The following is a 20,755-nucleotide window of genomic DNA, read 5'->3' as shown; positions in this document are numbered from 1 at the left end:
CCATTTATGACATAATGAAAGGTATATAGAACATGCAGTTTTCATTTTTTTATTATCTACCAGGAACCTTGAAGCTAAATTTAATGCTCAATTGCAATAATTACCTTTAGCTGTTTTGGGGGTTTTTTTGGTATAATTAATTTTTTCCTTTATTATTTGGTTCATATTCTCTTACTAGCGTGTTATTAATTTCAAAGTCTCAAGTTATTTTTTTCAGTTTATATTTCTATTGGTTAAATTTAACATAAAATTCACTCCCTTTAAATGTACAGTTTGATAAGTTTTCACAATTGCATATAATCAATTGTAGATTATTACCACAATCAAGTTATAGAACATTTCTGATACCGATCAGGGTTCTTGGCCTTTCCCAATCAACAGAAATTGATAAGAGGCGAGACAAGAAACTCAGGCAAGGCTTTACTGGGGCCCCTGCTGTAGCAGAGGGTAGTGAAAGCAAGTAACACGTTCCTTTGCTCGCTCCCCATGGCGGGTGCAAGCTGGTTCCTTATATGGGGTGAGGATAGGGGTATGTCCAGGGGTCAGGCCAGAAGGGCTGGCTTAGGTTTGCCCACTCCTTTGCTGGTGTTGAGTGCAGGGGGCAGGCACAGCACCCTACTTTTGCTCCTGACACCCTGTTTTTGCTGCCAGCTCTTCAGAAGTGGCAGTTGGATTTGTGGGGGCTTTTTGTATCTTGTTGTCCATAATTTGCCCCAACTGCACATGCATGCAGTTATTTTTAGTCCCTTATAGTTTCTTTATATATTGTTGCTGGAGGAGACGTTTGTCCAGGTGCAAGCTCTGCAGCAAAGGGTCCCAGGTCCCAGCATGTCTCGTTTCCAGCACCCCAAAAAATTTCGTCTCTGCAGTTGATCCCTTCCCTTGACAACCAGCCTCAGGCAACCACTGATCTACTTTCCGTCACTACAGTTTTACCTCTTCTAGAATTTCATATGAGTGGGATCATACAGAATATAATTTTGTGACTTCTTTCACTTAGCTTAAGATTTTTGAAATACATCCATGTTATTATTATTATTATTATTTTTTGTGGTACACGGGTCTCTCACTGTTGTGGCCTCTCCCATTGCGGAGCACAGGCTCTGGAAGCGCAGGCCCAGCGGCCATGGCTCACAGGCCCAGCCGCTCCGCGGCATGTGGGATCTTCCCGGACCGGGGCACAAATCCGGGTCCCCTGCATCAGCAGGCGGACTCTCAACCACTGCGCCACCAGGGAGGCCCCATCCATGTTATTTTGTATCAATATTCCATTCCATTTTTAATTACCAAATAGAATTTCATAGTATGGTTATACTACAACTTGTTTATCCATTAACCAGTTGATGGACAATTGGATTGTTTCATTTGAGACTATTATGAGTACTGGGGTTATAAACAGTCACATACTCTCACAGTTTTTGTATGGACATATGTTTTCATTTCTCATGGGTAAATACCTAGGAAGTAGGACTGCTGGGTCCTATGGTAAATAAATGCTTATTGTATAAGGCAATGTCAAATTGTTTTCCAAAGTAGCTGAGCCACTTTGCAATCCCACGAGCGACGTATGAGAGTTCCAATTACTCCACATCTTTATCAACACCTGATATTGACAGGCTTTTTAATTTTAGTCATTCTATCAAATGTGTAGTAATTTGCTTTTCCCTGATGACTAGTGATGCTGAGTATCTTTACATGTGCTTATTGGTCATATTCTTATATTCTTTTTTGAAGTATCTGTTCAAATCCTTTGCCTATTTGTATTAGGTTGTTTTTTTTTTCTTATTATTGGTTATAAGAGTTTTTTTTATATATTCTGAATTCAAGCATTTTGTCAGATATATGTTTTGCAAATACCTCCTACCAGTCTGTGATGCCTTTTCATTTTCTTAACTGCATCATTCATGGAACAAAAGTTTTAAATTTTCATAAAGTCAATTGCTTCCTTTTATGATTCTGATTTCTTGTGATCTATTTGAGAACTCTGATTAACCCAAGCTTTTTCAACCTCTGTACTATTGACATTTTGGACCAGATAATTCTTTGTTGTGTGGTTGTCCTGTGCGTCATAGGACATTTATCAGCATGTCTGGCCTCTACTCATTAAATACCAATAGCATGCTCCCCATCCTAATTGTGACAATCAAAAATGTCTCCAGACATTGCCAAATGTCCCTTGAAGGACAAGTTGCCCCTGGTTGAGAACCACTGGCCTAACCCAATGTCACAAAGATTTTCTACTATTTTTTTAGAGGTTTTATAGCTTTAGCTCTTACATTTAGGCTTACAATTCATGTCAAGTTAATTCCTGTGTAAGGTTAATGTAAGAATCAAAATTCCTTTTTTCCAGACAGATATTCAATTGTTCTAGCACCATTTGTTAAAAAGATTATCCTTTTCCCCATTGGACTACCTTGGCACATTATTCAAAACTCATTTGATCTTATAATGGAGATCTATTACTGAGCTCTCTGTTCTGTTTCATTTCCGTATGTCTATCCTTATGCCAATACCACACAGTCTTGATTATTGTAGCTTTATAATAAATCATGAAATTATGTAGTCTAAATACCTCATTCTTCTTTTTTAAAAAAGTTTTGGCTAATCTAGGTCCTTTGCCTTTCCATGCATCTTAAAACAAGCTTGTCAATTTCTTTTTTTCTTTAATAAACTTTTTATTTTAGATTTGCAGAAAAGTTGCAAAGGTAGTATGGAGAGCTCCCATATATCTCTCACCCAGCTTCTGTTTCCAGATGTTACCATCTTACATTACTGTGGTACATCTGTCAAAGCTAAGAAACCAACATTGGTACATTGCTATTAACTAAACTAAACTCTTTATTTCGATTTCACTGATTTTTCTATGAATATCCTCTTTCTGTTCCAGGATCCAATCTAGAATACCACATTGCTTTCAGTCATCACATTTCCCCTCTCTCTTTTTCTCAGACTTTCCTTGTTTTTCACACGTGATCTTAATGGTCTTGAGGAGTACTGGTCAGGTATTCTGTAAAATGTCCCCCAGGGCTTCCCTGGTGGCACAGTGGTTGAGAGTCCCCCTGCCGATGCAGGGGACATGGGTTCGTGCCCCGGTCCGGGAAGATCCGCGGAGCGGCTGGGCCCGTGAGCCATGGCCACTGAGCCTGTGCGTCCAGAGCCTGTTCTCCGCAACGGGAGAGGCCACAACAGTGAGAGGCCCACGTACTGCAAAAAAAAAAAAAAAAAAAAAAGTCCCCCAATTTGGTTTATCTAATGATTTTCTCATGGTTAGACTGGGGTTATGGGTTTTCAAAAAAATGCCACAGAGGTTAAGTGTACTTCTCATCACATAATATCAGGGGAGACCTACTATCCACATGGCATCACTAATGATGTTAACCTTGAAGTCAATTTCCTTTTTAAAAGTCTGCTTTGATTATTTTTTATTTATTTATTTATTTATTTTATTTATTTATTTTTGGCTGCGTTGGGTCTTTGTTGCTGTGCGCGGGCTTTCTCTAGTTGTGGTGAGCAGGAGCTACTCTTCGTTGCAGTGCATGGGCTTCTCATTGTGGTAGCTTCTCTTGCTGCAGAGCATGGGCTCTAGGTGCCCGGGCTTCAGGAGTTGTGGCTTGCGGGCTCTGGAGCACAGGCTCAGTAGTTGTGGTGCACGGGCTTAGTTGCTCCGTAGCATGTGGGATCTTCCCGGCAGGGCTCAAACCTGTATCCCCTGCATTGGCAGGTGGATTCTTAACCACTGTGCCACCAGAGAAGCTCACCTGCTTTGATTTTGATTCAGATTGCAATGACTCCACATGCCAATTTGGGGAGAGTTACCATCTTAACGACGTGGAGTTCTCCAACCCGTGGACATGGTTTATCTCTTTACTTATTTAGGTCTTCTTTAATTTCTCTCACCTCCTCTAAGAATGTATTTCTTACCAGGATCTGTCCACTTCCGTTCATTGCCCTGTGCCTTCAAGTAGCTACATTATTATTATTATTACTCACATGTTCTAGAGTCTACCGTTGTTAACCAGAATAAGGTCAGTTCAGTAAGCTCTAACTCAGCCATTACTGAAAACAGAGCCCAACATTGCCTCAAATACTTTTTAAAGGTAGACAGGGAAAAGTGGACAGACAAATTTATATTATTATCCTTAAAATACCCTTATAATAGAGTCATAATCACAATCTGTGCTGACCCAACCTGCAATCTTAAAGTTCACCAACAATCAATAGATAGTTTGTGATCATGAAACAGACTTTTTCTCTGAGGCAAATGAATTTGACTATATGAAATTGATGGCTTTATACTTGGTTGAAATTTCAAATCCTAAAAGATCAAACATGGGAGAATAATATTAAAATCTTGGTAAAATTATTCAATGCTGCCTACACTGTGGTAGAATGGGCATAACTCTGTAGAGTAATATATTTTTAATGGGAATACAGTCTGGTTAACTCTTTTGGAACACAAAAAGCATTAAAATTATTATCTTTGACCTAGTAATTCCACTTCTGACACTCCATCCAATGAAAACAATGTTAAATAGAGTCAGACGTAAGTGACCCTTATACAAATATTTTCGCTAAAACAGTTTTTTATAATGTAAAAAAAATGATACTACTTAAATGTCCAATAGGAAAAGAAATAATTATATTCACACAGCCATTTAATAATGATGTTTATGCAATTATTCTACAACAAAGGAGGCAAAAATATACAATGGAGAAAAGATAGTCTCTTCAACAAGTGTGCTAGGAAAACTGGACAGCTACATGTAAAACAATGAGATTAGAACATTTCCTCACAGCATGTACAAAAATAAACTCAAAATGGATTAAACACCTAAACGTAAGACCTGAAACCATGAAACTCCTAGAAGAGAACATGAGCAGAACACTCTTTGACATAAATCATAGCAATATTTTTTTGGATCTGTCTTCTAAGGCAAAAGAAATAAAAGCAAAAATAAACAAATGGGACCTAATTAAACTTAAAAGCTTTTGCACAGCAAAAGAAACTGCTGACAAAATGAAAAGACAACCTACAGAATGGGAGAAAATATCTGCAAATGATATAACTGACAAGGGGTTAATATCCAAAATACATAAACAACTCATACAACTCAATATGAAAAAAACAAACAACCCAATCAAAAAATGAGCAGAAGACCTGAATAGACATTTTTCCAAATAAGATGTACAGATGGCTAATAGGCACACAAAAAGATGCTCAACATTACTAATTATTAGAAAATGCAAATCAAAACAACAATATCACCTCATACCTGTCAGAATGGCAATCATTGAAAAGTCTACAAAAAACAAATGTTGGAAAGGATGTGGAGAAAAGGGGACACTTGGACACTGTTGATGGGAATGTAAATTGGTGCAGCCACTATGGAAAACAGTATGGAGGTTCTAAAAACTAAAAATAGAATTACCATATGACCCAGCAATTCCACTCCTGGGTATAGATCCAGAAAAAAAAAAAAAACATTAATTCGAAAAGATACATGCACCCCAATGTTCACAGCAGCATTATTTGCAACAGCCATGATACAGAAGCAGCCCATGTGCCCGTCAACAGACAAATGGATAAAGGAGATGTGGTATATAAATATACAATGGAATATTAGCCATAAAAAAGAATGAAATTCTGCCATTTGCCACAATGTGGATGGACCTAGAGAATATCATGCTTATTTAGTGCAATAAGTCAGAAAGAGAAAGACAGATATTATATCACTTATATGTGGAATCTAAAAACTAATAAATGAATGTATATGCAAAACAGAAACAGACTCAACAGGTATGGAGAACAAATGAGTGGTTACCAGTGGGGAGAGGAAAGAGGATGGGGCAAATTAGGGGTATGGGATTAAAAGATACAAACTACTATGTATAAGATAGATAAGAAACAAGGATATATTGTATAGCACAAGGAATTATAACCCTTAACCTGTAATAACTTTAAATGGAGTATAATCTATAAAAATATTGAATCACTATGCTGTACACCTGAAATTAATACAGTATTATAGATCAACTATACTTCAAAAATAAATAAATTAATTAAATAAAAATGATTTTATGAAAAGCTTTCAGTATTATAATATTAAGCATATGTATATGCTATATGAGTTCAACTCTATTTTTTTTTAAGCATAGAACAAAAGACTAGAAGTTAATATGCCATAATTTTAATGGTGGATAGTGAGACTGTAGTTTTCTTCTTCTTCTTCCTATTTGCTTTTTTTTAATAGTGAGGCAAGAAAACAACAAAAATTTTTTCAATTTAAAAAAAATTTACCTTATTATTGAATTTCTGAGCTGGAAAAAACTTTAGAAAACTAGTTGACCCCCTGTACTTCATAGATAAGAAAATTTCCTTATCAATAGGAGGCACAGAGAGTTAAAAATATTTGTCTAAGTACACAAAGTGAGTTGGTAGTACTCTAAAACTGATTGTCTCCTGACTCTTTGGATATGATATCACATTCTGGTCATTTTTGTTGTGTCCCAGCCTCCATTTCTAGGGTTAAGGGGATGGCATGGTTCACAAGAGCAATATTTAATTAAAACAATTTAAAATTTATTAAATAAAACACCCCAAACAAGGTTAATTTTAATATAAATGCTCTAGAACCTGGGAAATGGAAGGAATTTTAGAGTTGTTTTTCCAATGACTATTTCAAATGCTAAGTAAAAGTGGAGTTTTATCCTAGAAAGCTTTTTAGTTTTGAGATTTAAGATGCCTAATAAAGAACCTATATTATATTTATTTCTTAAAAGCTCATCATTCCCTTGTTAGAGTTACTACTGTTTGTTTGCAATTGCCCAAACAGAAATGACAGGGTACAATGTGATCTTATAAATCAGGACTTTCTGTTATGAACTGGTTCACCTTTACTGTTCAGCTCTCATGAACTAAATGATACTGGGCCAGAATTACTAATAATTATCTACTAAATCATACACTGGACATAACAACTTTTAACTTGGTTTCAAATATCCCAAACAATTTTTCCTGAAGTCTTTCTAAATATAAAAACTAAATTTTAGTTTAACATTTCATACCATTGGAAGATAATCCAAAGGGAATGTATAAGGTTAGTAGAGTGTTTATCTTATCAAAAGTTGTCTGGTCTCTTTGGGTTACTGTTTGGATTCCAGCTAATCAGGCCTATTTACTAGTTTAAGAACTTTCAGCAATTAACAGTATTCAAACAGCACCTATCTGCTATGTTATTTCAGCTGGGAAAACAGCTATATGAACCAATACAGTTTCCTTACTAAAATTAAGTGATAACACCTTCCACTCACTGAGGAGTTAGTTTTTAAGTATGTCACACTGTCACACTGCATAACGAAACCAAAGAGTGTGAAATATCTCAATAATAAAAAACCCAAAAGACATGCCATGTTTTCAGATTTTAAAAAGTAATAAAGTAATTTTGCCAACAAAAACATCGTTGCAGGAAGACAAAACAAATACAAAGTGAATTTAAGAGGTAGGCTGTGGTCCCTTTGCCTTCAAGAACCACTACTTTCCTTGTTTGTAAGACTGCTTGGTTTTATTAGCAATTTTTAACAGACAGTAGCTCAAATCAACAATTCATTTGCTCTTCAGACTTTGACACTTCCCCAGCTGCTAGGCCTGTGCTTAACTAAACAAGTACAGTAGAACAAGTAGAACATTTATGTAACACAGAAACTATAAATGTTCTTTGAGAAACAAAGAGGCCTACTCATTCTAGAAGATATGACAAAGGGCTAAGAGCATTACATTTTCAAACAGATTTAGAACTCCTGTGAGGAATATATCTCTTAAACTTGTTGTAGTTAAAAGCATCATATCACTTGTTTATTGAAAATAAAATATCCTTTCTTTTCTCTAAATAATTTTTTTAAATTAATTTAGCATCTATCTGGTGTTAGACACTGTACTAAGAACTTTACATGTATTCTTTCATTTAATCCTTGAAACAATCCCATGAGGTGTAGATACTAACATTTATCTTAATTTTGTAAATGGAGAAACTGAGACTTAAGGTCACTCAGCTATGAAATACTGGAACATGGTTTGAACTCATGAGGTCTGACTTCAGAGCCTGCGCTCTTACCCACTGTGGGCAAATCAAAATGACACTAAAGAATTTTTAGAATAGAAGATATATCAAAATACCTGAAATAAACATTACTGATAATAAAATCATAAAACACATCCTATCTATGGCTTTTCTTTTCCTGCTGACAGATATTTAGTGACTTCCCTTACCAGTGCTAATTCTTTCTTCCCCCTCTGCCCCTTCTTCTTCCATAACACACATGCATGCATGCACACACTCACACATTTACACACACACACACACACTCACACACACAGCTTCACTAATAGTACCTGTGGTACTTAAAAATAGGGCAGGAAAAAGTTAATGTTCTACTTCAAAAAATGGACTCAATGCTAAGTGGGCCTCAGAGCTTATGGGGTAGGGAGAGAAAGAGAGATCCTTATTTGAACAATCGATTAGCTGTTCCCACTTGTTTGTTTACTTCTAGGTAAATTCATTTACAGGTATATAGGAACAGGAAAAAAAGTCTCCACAGAACAGCTGGTTCCTGGATTGCCTTCACTTCTCTGTTCAAGCCAGAAGGCCTGCTGTTTACCTGACAGAAACAAATGTAGTGGGTTTTCCAGAACAGAATTAAAAATGAATTTTCTCGGGCTTCCCTGGTGGCGCAGTGGTTGAGAGTCCGCCTGCCGATGCAGGGGACATGGGTTCGTGCCCTGGTCCGGGAGGATCCCACATGCCGCGGAGCAGCTGAGCCCGTGAGCCATGGCCGCTGAGCCTGCGCGTCCGGAGCCTGTGCTCCACAACAGGAGAGGCCACAACAGTGAGAGGCCCGCGTACCACAAGAAAAAAAAAAAAAAAAAAAAAGGCTATAAATGATTATGCTTAGTGAGGAAGGCATGTTGCAAGCTGAGATATGCTGAAAGCTAGGCCTTTTGTGCCAAACAGCCAAGTTGTGAATGCAAACGAAAAGTTCTTTAAGGAAATTAAAAATGCTACTCCAAGGAACACACAAATGATAAGAAAGCAAAACAACCTTTTTGCTGATATGGAGACAGCTTTAGTAGTCTGGATAGGTTAAACCAGCCACAACATTCCCTTAAGCCAACGGTCCCCAACGTTTTTGGCACCCGGGACCAGTTTCGTGGAAGACAATTTTTCCACGCATGGAGGTGGCGGGGTGGTGGCGGCCGGGGCGGGGTGTGATGGTTCGGTAATGCGAGTGATGGGGAGCGGCAGATGAAGCTTTGCTTGCTCACCCACTGCTCACCTCCTGCTGTGCGGCCCATTTCTAACAGGCCGTGGACCAGTAACAGTCCATGGCCCGGGGCTTGGGGACCCCTGCCTTAAGCCAAACCTTAACCGTAAGTTAGCAAGGCCCTAACTCTCTTCAATTCTATGAAGGCTGCAAGAGGTGAGGAAGCTGCAGAAGCAAAGTTTCAAGCTAGCAGAGGTTGGTTCATGAGGTTTAAAAAAAGAAGTCATCTCCATAACATCAAAGTGCAAGGTGAAGCAGCAAGTGCTGATGTAGAAGCTGCAGGAGATTATCCAGAAGATCTAGCTAAGAACATGAATGATGGTGGCTACACTAAACAACAGATTTTCAATGTAGACGAAACACCCTTCTATTGGAAAAAGATGTCCTGTAGGACTTTCACAGTCAGAGAGGAAAAGTCAATGCCTGGCTTTAGAGTTTCAAAGGACTCTCTTATTAGGGGCCAAAGAAGCTGGTGGCTTGAAGTTGAAGCCAATGTTTACTTATCATTCTAAAAATCCTAGGGCCCTTAAGAATTATGCTAAATCTACTCTGCCTGTGCTCTATAAAGGGAACAACAAAGCCTGGATGAAAGTATATTTGTTGACAACATGGTTTATTGAATATTTTATGTCCACTTTGAGGCCTACTACTCAGAAAATAAAAGATTCCTTTCAAAATATTACTCTTCGTTGACATCTGGCCACCCAAGAACTCTGATGGAGGTGTACTATGAAATTCATGTTGTCTTCAGGCTTGTTAATACATCCATTCTTCAGCCCATGGATCAAGAAGTAGTTTGACTTTCAAGTCTTTATTATTTAAGAACATTTTATAAGGCTACAGTTACCATAGATAGTGATTCCTGTGATTAATCCGGGCAAAGTAAACTGAAAACCTTATGGAAAGGATTCACCATTCTAGATGCCATTAAGAACATTAGTAATTAATGGGAAAAGTCAAAATATCAACTTAATAGGAGTTTGGAAGAAGTTGATTCCAACCTCCATAAATGATTTTGAGGGGTTCAAGACTTCAGTGCAGAAAGTAACTGCAGATGTGGTGAAAATAGTAAGAGAACTAGGATTAGAATTAGAGCCTGAAGATGTGACTGAATTGTTGCAGTCTCATGAAAAAAAAACTTGAACAGATGAGGAGTTGCTTCTTATGGATGAGCAAAGAAAGCGGTTTCTCTTTTTTTTTGGTATTTTGGCCACTCTGTGCAGCATGTGGAATGGTTCTCTGACCAGGGGTCAAATCCAGGCCTCCACAGTGAAAGCACTGAATCCTAACCACTAGGCCTCCAGGGAGCTTCTCCAAGAAAGTAGTTTCTTGAGATGGATTCTACTCCTGGTAGAAGTAGGTTCTGTGGTAGAAGCAGGTCCTGGTAGAATAAGATGCTGAGAAAATTGCTGAAATGACAACAAAGAATTTAAAATATTACATAACTTAGTTGATAAATTAGAGGCAGGTTTGAGAGGATTGACTCCAATTTTGAAAAAGTTCCACTGTGGGTAAAATGCTATTGAATAGCATTGCAATCTATAGAGAACTCATTTGTGAAAGGAAGAGTCAATTGATGTGGCAAACTTCATTGCTGTCTTACCTTAAGACAGGCATCAATACCAAGGTAAGACCCTCCACCAGCAAAAAGATTACAACTTGCTGAAGGCTCAGATGATGGTTAGTATTTTTTTAGAAATACAGTATTTTTATTTTTATTATTTTTAAAAATAAATTTATTTATTTATTTATTTTTGGCTGTGTTGTCTTCATTGTTGCACATGGACTTTCTCTAGTTGCAGCAAGTGGGGGCTGCTCTTTGTTGCAGTGCACGGGCTTCTCGTTGCTGTGCCTTCTCTTGTTGCAGAGCATGGGCTCTAGGCGCATGGGCTTCAGTAGTTGTGGCTCGCAGGCTCAGCAGTTATGGCTCGCGGGCTCTAGAGCTCAGGCTCAGTAGCTGTGGCGCACGGGCTTAGTTGCTCCACGGCATGTGGGATCTTCCCAGACCAGGGCTCGAACCCATGTCCCCTGCATTGGCAGGCGGATTCTTAACCACTGAGCCACCAGGGAAGTCCAGAGATATAGTATTTTTAAATTAAGGTATGTACCCTGATTTTTTAGACTTAATGCTATTGCACACTTAATAGCCTACAATATAGTGTAAACACAACGTTTACATGCACTGGGAAACCAAAAAATTCGTGTGACTCGCTTTATTGTGATATTCTCTTCATTGTGGTGAAATCTCTTAGGCATGCCTGTATTTTTTGTTTCAGGGGTTGTAAAGGCTTGAAAGTGATAAAATAAGAAGAGAAAATGAGAATATTGACCAAAAGTGGAACAGAGGAATTTATACCATACTCATACGTACTCCAAGTTTCCTAATAAGCACTGGAAACCTGCATTTATCCTAGTCTTGGGCTAGGAGACCACTAAATTGTGTTCTGGGGGTTGAAAAGAAAGTCAACAATGCAAAGGAAACCGCCACAAAAATAGAAAATGCTGCCGTAAACATTACCTTTCAGACTAGCCAAGTATGCCTCTCTCTCCTACAATAAAGAAATAACAAATAAAAATAATTTGTGGTTTAAATTATCCTTAGGAATGGTGTGTGGCTATAAAATGCACTATGGAAATCATCTCTTCATTCAGGAACTCAGCACAGCTGTGCCAATAAGGAGGCTGTGTATGTTCTGAAGCTAACTGAAATTGTGTTCAAGAATCTGCCTTTAGAACTAACAGCTCTGAAAGCAATGAGCAAAAAAATCTCAAGGATTATTGTAGCAAATGCCTTCAAATAGAAACATCTAGTCTGTTGGCAAGTGCCTTTTAGAAGGCAGGACTTGAATTCTCTTGAGACAAAAACACCAATCATTACTGTGGCCTGCTGCTTACAAAAGTTACAAAACATAGGTTTTTTGAGCTACAGCTGCAGATTCAAAAATTAGTCCCAGTAGATTTTGCTTTAGTAATATAAAAAGTAAAACACCCCAAAGAGAGCAGAAAGAATTAGCTAAGGATGTTAGAGATGTGAAAGAAGATAATGGTAGAAAAAAGCCACTTCAAACATCTCCAGACTTGAATTATAAGCCAAGGTTTCTTTTGAATCTAACACCTACCTCACTCCCTGTCCCCACTCCAGGCCTTTCCCCCGACTTTCTTAATAGTAATATATGCCCAAGGCTTAAAAATAACACAAAAGTATGTAAGATAAAGTGTTAAAATCTTATAACCGCTATCTACCCTCAATCCTATTCCAAATACCTAGAACTTTTAAAAAAATCATTGTCTAGCTCATAAAAGGTTAAAGGAACACTGTGTCCAGTGTGTAGTGAGTCTGTTTCTCCAGCCTCAGATTTTCTATTAGGGGCCAGTTGCATAAGCTAGAAAACAGGAGACAGAGAATCGAAAGATGGAGGCTCTACTCCTCACTTCTTCCCAACCATTTTTACACCTTTGAGCAAAGCATTTCCCTCCCTGGGATGCTTTTCCTTGTCTGGAAAATAAGGAAAGTGAAAACACTGGCTCTTGGTTCACTCTGAATTCAAACCTTCTGTACCAGCACTGTCTAACAGAAACACAAATGAGCTACAAATGTGAGCCAAGTTAGTAATTTTAATTTTTTTAATAACCACATTTAAAAAATAAAAAGAAACAGGTGAAGGTAATTTTAATAATTTCATCCCAATACAGTCAAAATATTATCATCTCAACATGTAATCAATATTAAAACATTAAAATTTTAACAATAATATTAACAGTTTACATTCTATTTTTCAAACTTAGTCTTCAAAATCTAGTGTATATTTGACAAAAGACATCTCCATTCAGATTAGCTACATTTCAAGTGCTCAGAAGCCACACGTGGATAATTGCTACTGTTTGAGCAGCACAGTTTTATATCAGTGCTGGACGTTATTTGAGAAAAGCTCTATTTCAGTGAGTAAGCTCACTTCTGAATCTCTACTTGATTGCCGCTGTTGCCAACAAAACATTATTATTGATTATCATTTGTTGGCAATATCTAATTATCAACGAAAAAGTATTCAACCTACCTAGACTACAGATAGAGTTTCAGTATCAGAGCTTTGACTAATTCTAGTGCTGTTTCCCTATAATACATTTCGTCTTCAAGGGAATTTTTCTTGTCTGGCTAAGTCATTCCTATTGAATTTTAGATCACTTACCCTGAGCTTCACAGAACAATTAGGATACAGTATCATTGTTAATTAACAATTTGAAAAGTACCCTATGCTTTTAAAAGCAGATTAAATCACTCACTTGTATCCTATCAATAATGTTCTCCACCTCTCAATCCTCTTACTAAAAAAAAAAAAAACCTAACATATTATAAAGCATATAGCATTACCAAGCAATGAAAGTCTAGCAAGTGAAATATCACTTAAACATTGTACTGTTTATTAATAAATTCAACAAATAACACTTGATTACCTTCCATAGGCCAAGACCTGTGCTTGGTTTTGAGGATTCCTACCTTGGTGGTTTAATTTCAAAGATTCCATCAGAGTAGTCCATTATCAGAGGCTTTGGAATTTATGTATTGGGGTAAGAGTGTAAGTTTGTATTCTATGGTATCTTTTCCTACAGACAAGCCTTCCACCACTCCCACCCCGCCCCCAGCCAAGTCAGACACATTTTTAAATAGAACCCTTTCTATCTCTCCAAGTCTATTCTGCCTATAAAACAAAATATGCTGAAATATACTATATACCACCTTGGGTGTGTGCTATAAATTTAAAAGTACTACATATTCATTGTAAAAGAAAATATTCAAACAACTCAGAAGTATATAAAGTAAAAAGTGAAAATTCTCCCCTCTCTTAATGCATTATTCCCAGGTGCACCCCTCAGAGGTGACCACATAGAGAATTTTACGAATATCATCCCAGAACTCTCCAAGCGTATATAAATATGTATACACATATGTATACACAGACATGTACACATGCAACTTTTGAGAAAGTATTTTTAAAGTAACACATGATTATGAAGAAAATGCCAATAATACAGAAGCATATAAAAATGGAGTGATCATATGCACATAGAATATTTGAGGGAGAATTTTAAAACAAAGTAACACATGATTATGGAGAAAATGCAAATTATGGTAAAAAGCAAGTTGTAAAATACAAAGTAAAAATTTCCCTATCACACAGTCCCACTACCCAAATATGGGAATAAAAAATGCCCATAGTTCTTTCCGTGTGTGTTTCCTTTGTGAAATTTTCTATGAATACACAACAATACACATACATATACATACACATATGCATATGTATGCCCAATATACACTTGAATATATATAAAATATATGTATGCTTAATGTAGATATGAAATAGGTTCTTATTGTGAAATCAGTATATACATAGATAAGTATACAAAACAACAAAGTGAGCCCCCTTGCAATCACCACCCAGATGGAAAAGGCAAAACATTGCCAGCCTCTTAGAGGCCCTCTTTATGACTCTTAATCACTACCCTCTCCCACCCTCCATTTCAAAGACTTCCACTATCCTGACTTTTAGGGTAATCAATTCCTTGTTTTTCTTTTTAATTTTACCACCTAAGCACACATCATTAAGGACTATAACTTTTCCTATTTTCAGATTTTTAAATAAATGAAGTCATACCATATGTATTCTTTTGTGTCTTGTTTCTTTTATTTGCAATATTTTTTTATTTTTAGCTTAATACATCCTGGGAATCTTAGTCAATATATAGAGAATTACCTCATCCTTTTAATTCCATGATATAGAATTGAACAAATGGCCTGATAAATACCATATTATTTTCACTCTTTTTGATCATTATGAATAACATTATAAATAGCACGTTGGGCATTCATTTTCACAAATCAACTACTTTAACTCAAAAAGTAATCTTACTGCTAATATAAAATGAAATGAGGCGGCATGTTAATTATTTCAGAATTCTTGAACAAATTTCAGTTCCAATACAATAAAATTTTAACAAGGGATGATCCTGTCTTCTAAATTCTAGACTGCTTTCCAAAACTTAACATTTTGCTTAGAGCACATTGGTGTTGTGTTTTTCAAAGTATAGTCCTAAATTGCTATCACCACAGTTACTGAAGGATCTTATTAAAATGCACATTTCCCAGCATTCAATATCTTTGGAGATGGGCCTGATAAATTAGTTAAGATACAGTCTAAACTGCTATAACCAAGAGACTACAAAATATAGTGGTACCAACAAGACAGAAGTTTACGTCCTTCTCATTTAACAGTTCAGTACAGCACAGGCTGGTCAATGTGGAGAAGGCAGCTCTATTCCACAAAGCTGTCCAGAGAATCAAATTAATGCTGTCTTGTTACTCTGCCAATCTTTGGGACATGGCCTTGCTTGTATGGTAGAAGCTGGTGCCTGACCATGTCCATGGGCTATCACATTCTCATCAGAGGGAAGGGAAAAGCAAGGAAGTAGAGGGCAAGCAATTTGTCAGGAAGTGCAGAAGTTGTGCACATTCCATTCCCAGAAAAATATGGCCACAGCTAGTTACAAGGCAAGCTGGGAATAGCTGGCTTCTGGCTCTACTGGCCACGTGCCCTCCTAACACTGGAAGTGGCAGGGTTTAATTACTAAGAGGAAGAAGAGGATGGATATTGGGGGTGGGTGGGTGTGCAATTAGTCTCTGCAGCACCTGGAAATCTACTTTGTTAGGTGCTCCAAGTCCTCTGTCCTCAAGGTGTGACTGGTCACTGGGCTGGAGAAATATTTGGTTTAAGGTCACTTCTCCCAAGTACCCCTGGAACTTCGTGAGCTATCTACACTTACTAAGAAAACCAGGAATCAGTTTTAAAAAAAATTTTAAAAAGCTAATATCAATAAAGTGCTAATTATATACCAAGAACTTTACATGAATTACTTCATGTAATCATTACAACAAGTTTAAGGTACTGTTTACTACCCCCCCCCCCCGATTACAGATAAGGAAACTATGACTTAGGGAATTTCCTTGACCAAGCTGTACAATTAGTCTATAATTAGTAAGGGTTGGGACTTGAACCCAGAGCCTATGTGCTTAACCTTAGTCTGTACAGTGAAGCATTACATTTAAAAGAACATCTATCCTTTAAAATCTATATATGTTCAATATAAAATTTACTGATGTTAATAGTTTTGACAGAAAGAAGCAAAATTTGGGGCAATTGTTGGGAGATGATACCCAAGGCTGGCCCAGTCCTAATATTAATGATACTATTAATTGACACTGAGCATTTATACTCTGTAAGGCACTGTTCTAAGTGCTTCATCCTTGCAACGACCCTGAGTTAGGGCCTCTAATCAATCATCTTCAGTTTACAGATAAGGAAACTGGGGCATGCGATGTTACGTCACTTGGCCAAGGTAACACGGCTGATAAGAGTAATATGCTTAACCACTAGCCTATACCACCAACATGAAAAGAGAAGCAGGCATAGTCTCTTGGGACTGCTGATAATTATGAGTCATATTTACCAAAGTTCTGATACATATTGCCTTTTTTACAGGGTATTTCTTAGGTAACAACTTTTCTGTGGGAAGTTGGAGGCTGTCTGATACACAGATAAGGCAATTAGCAAGTCCTCTGAACATTATGACAAACATCTTACTTCATCATTATCAATTAATATTTATCAATTTCTATACTAAATCCTGGAGCTCAACTGGGTGGATCTGGTTCTTATTTTCATCATGGCCCCTTTAAGTAAAATGATTCTCCCAAATTTGCATTTGACTTTGGTCATGCAAGGCGCACTCCAGGATGAGTGGATGGTACCAGGACAGGAATGTTCTATTTCCCTCCAATGACCAGTGTTATTTTTGCTCCCTAAGCTTCATCTTACCTCACTGCTTCAGTGAACTTGGAACTGCCACCTCATGGTTTGCTGCATTCTAGAGCCAATTCTCACTATAAGAAAAGAATAGGCATTATGATTATATGAATTATTGAGAATTTCCAATGTACTATATACACCTTTGGGGGGCATGAATTAAAGGGGTAGCATGAAGAAGTTTCTCTGTGGTGAGAGAACAGTTCCATATCTTGATTATGGCGGTAGGTACACAGATGTATACATGGAATGAAATTGCATCCCATACACACACACACAAACACACACACACACAAACACACACACACGCAAATGTCTGCAAGTATAAAATGATGAAAATGGAATCAAGTCTGTAGTATAGTTAACATTATTATACAATGTCAATTTCCTGGTTTTGATATTATATTACAATCTTATTACCTATTGTATTACATACAAGATGTCACCCCTGGGAGTTGGGTGAAGGGTATGTAGGAGTCTGTGAACTATTTTTCCCACTTCTTGTGAGTCTACAGTTATTTTCAAATAAAATGTTTTAATGGTGGGGGTGGAGAGGGTGGAAAAGTGGTTCCAAGACCAGCTCTGGCCATCAGCTGAGAACTTGGTAGAAAAACAGAATCTCAGGCCCTACCCCAGACCTACTAAATTAGAATCTGCATTTTAACAAGAACCTCAGATGATTCATATGTACATTAAAGTTGAGAAGCACTGCTATACAAGAAATAAAAGTCATATTCAAGTATTTCTCACTCTTTCAAAAAAGTTTCTTCATTTCAGTGTCAGAAAGGTTATTCCAGAGGTCCAGGCCTGCTTCATTGGTGTTCAACCAGTTTGGTCACACAGGGTACCAGCTCAGAAGACCCTCCTCCCTGCCATGAGATTTAATACTCTATGTTGAAATTCTTAATAATTTTATCTTTGCCTTTGTGTTTTTTTTTTTTTTTTTTTTTGCCTTTGTGTTTTTTAAGTGAAGTCCTATGAGACCACAGCCCATGCACTAGGAGCTTGGAGCCTCAACTTACCCACCAGTCCACTTCCCTGCCTCACTGAGATGGGTTCTCAGCTGCCCTGGCACTTTAGAACCCTCACCTCAACCCTTCTGGTCCTCACCCAGGTATTACTACTGAACTCCAGACCCAGCAGGGGTGTGAGCATAGATGGAAGGGCTGCATAGCTCCCTGAGACATCTCAGGGTGAGGCATGTGGCAGGCATCCCAGTCCCAGACTGGCAGTGCCACAGGGCGTTCACAATGTAACTGTGGGTGAAAGAGAGACTCTTACCCACCTCTGATCAAGGTATTTAGCAAGTTCCAGCACGGAGGTGGCACTACCCTCAGCGGTCCCCCGTCCGCCATGGATTCCTGTGGGCAGTAAGCCCAGGGGAAAGGGAGATATCTGGCAAGAATTCTCTGCCTCCTTCCAGGACATGGGTCTGTCCCATGGCTGGTGGAAGGGGGATGCCAGCAGCTGGTGGGTGGTATATGTGTTTAGTCACAGGATGGGACTCTTTCAGAATCTGCGTTTGCCAGGTTAAGTGTCCCTATGCCTGCAGATGTGAAACATGAAATAGCAAATAAAAACAACATTACAAATTGGAAAGACTGTGGAAGAAAGAAAAAAGCTTTAGATTTTACTTTTCTTGCTTTTTGAACAGGGGCTCCACATTTTCATTTTGTACTAGGCCTGGCAAATTGTGTAATCAGTGCCACAGAGGGATTGGGAATCAAAAAATGAACTTTCAGCACCTGCATGGTAAGTACCTGGGCCCAATGGTGAACTCTAATGGGTACCAAAAGCAGCCTTCATTGTAAGATGGCTCCAGGAATACTTTGGCAACATAAGGTGTGCTTGTCCCTCTCTTTAAAAAAGACTTTACAAAACGGAAAACATCAGCCAGCACCAAGAATCGTAAGCACAGCTCTCCCTATTCTTTCTGTGTATGCCTACTTCTACCCAGGCACGCTTCCATATTTTCTAATTGTAAGAAAAGAAGACATCAGCAGCAGTAAATTTTCTTCCACTTTTAAAAATTAAAATTCCCAAGTGGAAGAATACAGAAAAAAAAAGTGGGATTTTGGAATAAGTCTGGGAAGAGAGAGAGAAAGAAAGGACTTAAGGTTTTAGGACTATATTTATATGCCTATATGTTTAGTTCTTCCTTAATTCATTCGAAAACTAATTACTCATTGAGCCACGCCCTAAAAGATCACTAGTGAATTTAATTTCCTCTGAAGCATTTTTGGAATCCTGCACTTTTTCCGTAAATAAATTTAAATCCTTGCCTTTTTCAACTCTTCCCCATAATTTATTTATGAATAAAACAGTGATATTCAGAAATAAAACACATCATTTATTATTTATCGTCTTGTAGAAAGTTCTTAGTAATGGTTGTTTTAGGATATGGAACTACAGGTGATTTTAGTTTTCCTCTTACTATTTCCCCATTTGTCTGCAGTCAGTATTATAGAGGGCATTAGCAACATTACATGATAGGGCCATAATGCCTCTGATACTCATTATTCTTTGATACTAACTACTTGTTAGTATTTTGTTAATACTTGTTAGTATTTTTTTCAGAAATGTACTTTGATCTTTTGGATACAGCCATCCGTTCACTAACAGGAGTGATAAAGCTAAATATGAACTTCCCACATTCAAGGGGAGCTAATTCATTCAACAGCCCAATTGAGTCACCACCTGATAACCCAATTTATTACAACATATCAGACTCCAAACACCCAATTAATTAACTCCTCTGCTCTACATGAGCATACATATCCTGACTCTGTTAACTGAATCATGAAGTTTGGTTTTTTTTAAACCAGTGATTTCCATATTATGTTGTAGGGCAGTGAGTCAAAGCAGCCTAAAAACTCTTTATTATATTTTCAATTGAAAAACTGCCTGTCTTAGAATTATGGGGAAACTACCATAATAAAGTATATTCAGTATGTACTAACTAAACAATTGTAACTATTAATTTGTCCTACTTTCAACAGCTTTCAAATAACTTCTGTCTTCCCACAGTATTATTTAGATAGAACTTAAACTGTAAAATGAAAGGACAGGAAGCACAAGCATTTAAGATGGTAACATTGCTAATGAGGCTAGACTTTGAGAATAATCCAGTCTGGTGGTCCTCAATCCTCACTGCACCTTAGAGTCCCCTAAAGTTTTTTAAATATACAGATGCCTGAGCCCAACCCCAGATCAATTAAATCAGACTCTTAGAGAGGGGCTTAGGCATGGCAATCTATTTTATATACTAGTCACCATTCTGAATGCTTTTACACAATCATTTAATACTGCACCTCATAACATAGGTACAATTTATCATCATCTCCACTTTACTTGTGAGGAATTGAGGTTTAAGGAGGTAAACTGAAGTAAGCGACAGATCTAGGATCATTCCAGGCTGCATCACAACCTGAGTTATGCTATGAATTTCGCAACCCTTCAAGCTATCTTCCCAAAGACTAGAACGCTGCCATATAATTCTTACCCAGGATATATATACTCAGAAGAAACAGTCAGAAATGAATAAATGTATAAAATGCAGACTGACTTTAGGGAGAGCAAAA

The 20,755-nt window shown here is 37.6% G+C and overlaps 1 long non-coding RNA gene across 3 annotated transcripts in view; it reads right to left on the bottom strand.

Annotated features, from left to right (window-relative positions):
• LOC109549085 (uncharacterized) overlaps positions 1-20,755 on the bottom strand; it is a 347,869-nt gene that overhangs the window by 312,748 nt on the left and 14,366 nt on the right. For all 3 annotated transcript variants that reach the window (XR_012330786.1, XR_002175265.3, XR_012330785.1), the window contains exon 2: positions 17,187-17,251. This is a non-coding gene — a long non-coding RNA (uncharacterized lncRNA). The remainder of the gene's footprint in view (positions 1-17,186; positions 17,252-20,755) is intronic.

This window comes from Tursiops truncatus, chromosome 3 (genome assembly GCF_011762595.2).
Source record: "Tursiops truncatus isolate mTurTru1 chromosome 3, mTurTru1.mat.Y, whole genome shotgun sequence".
Classification (NCBI taxonomy): domain Eukaryota; kingdom Metazoa; phylum Chordata; class Mammalia; order Artiodactyla; family Delphinidae; genus Tursiops; species Tursiops truncatus.
This window is presented reverse-complemented; position numbering and strand designations above follow the sequence as displayed.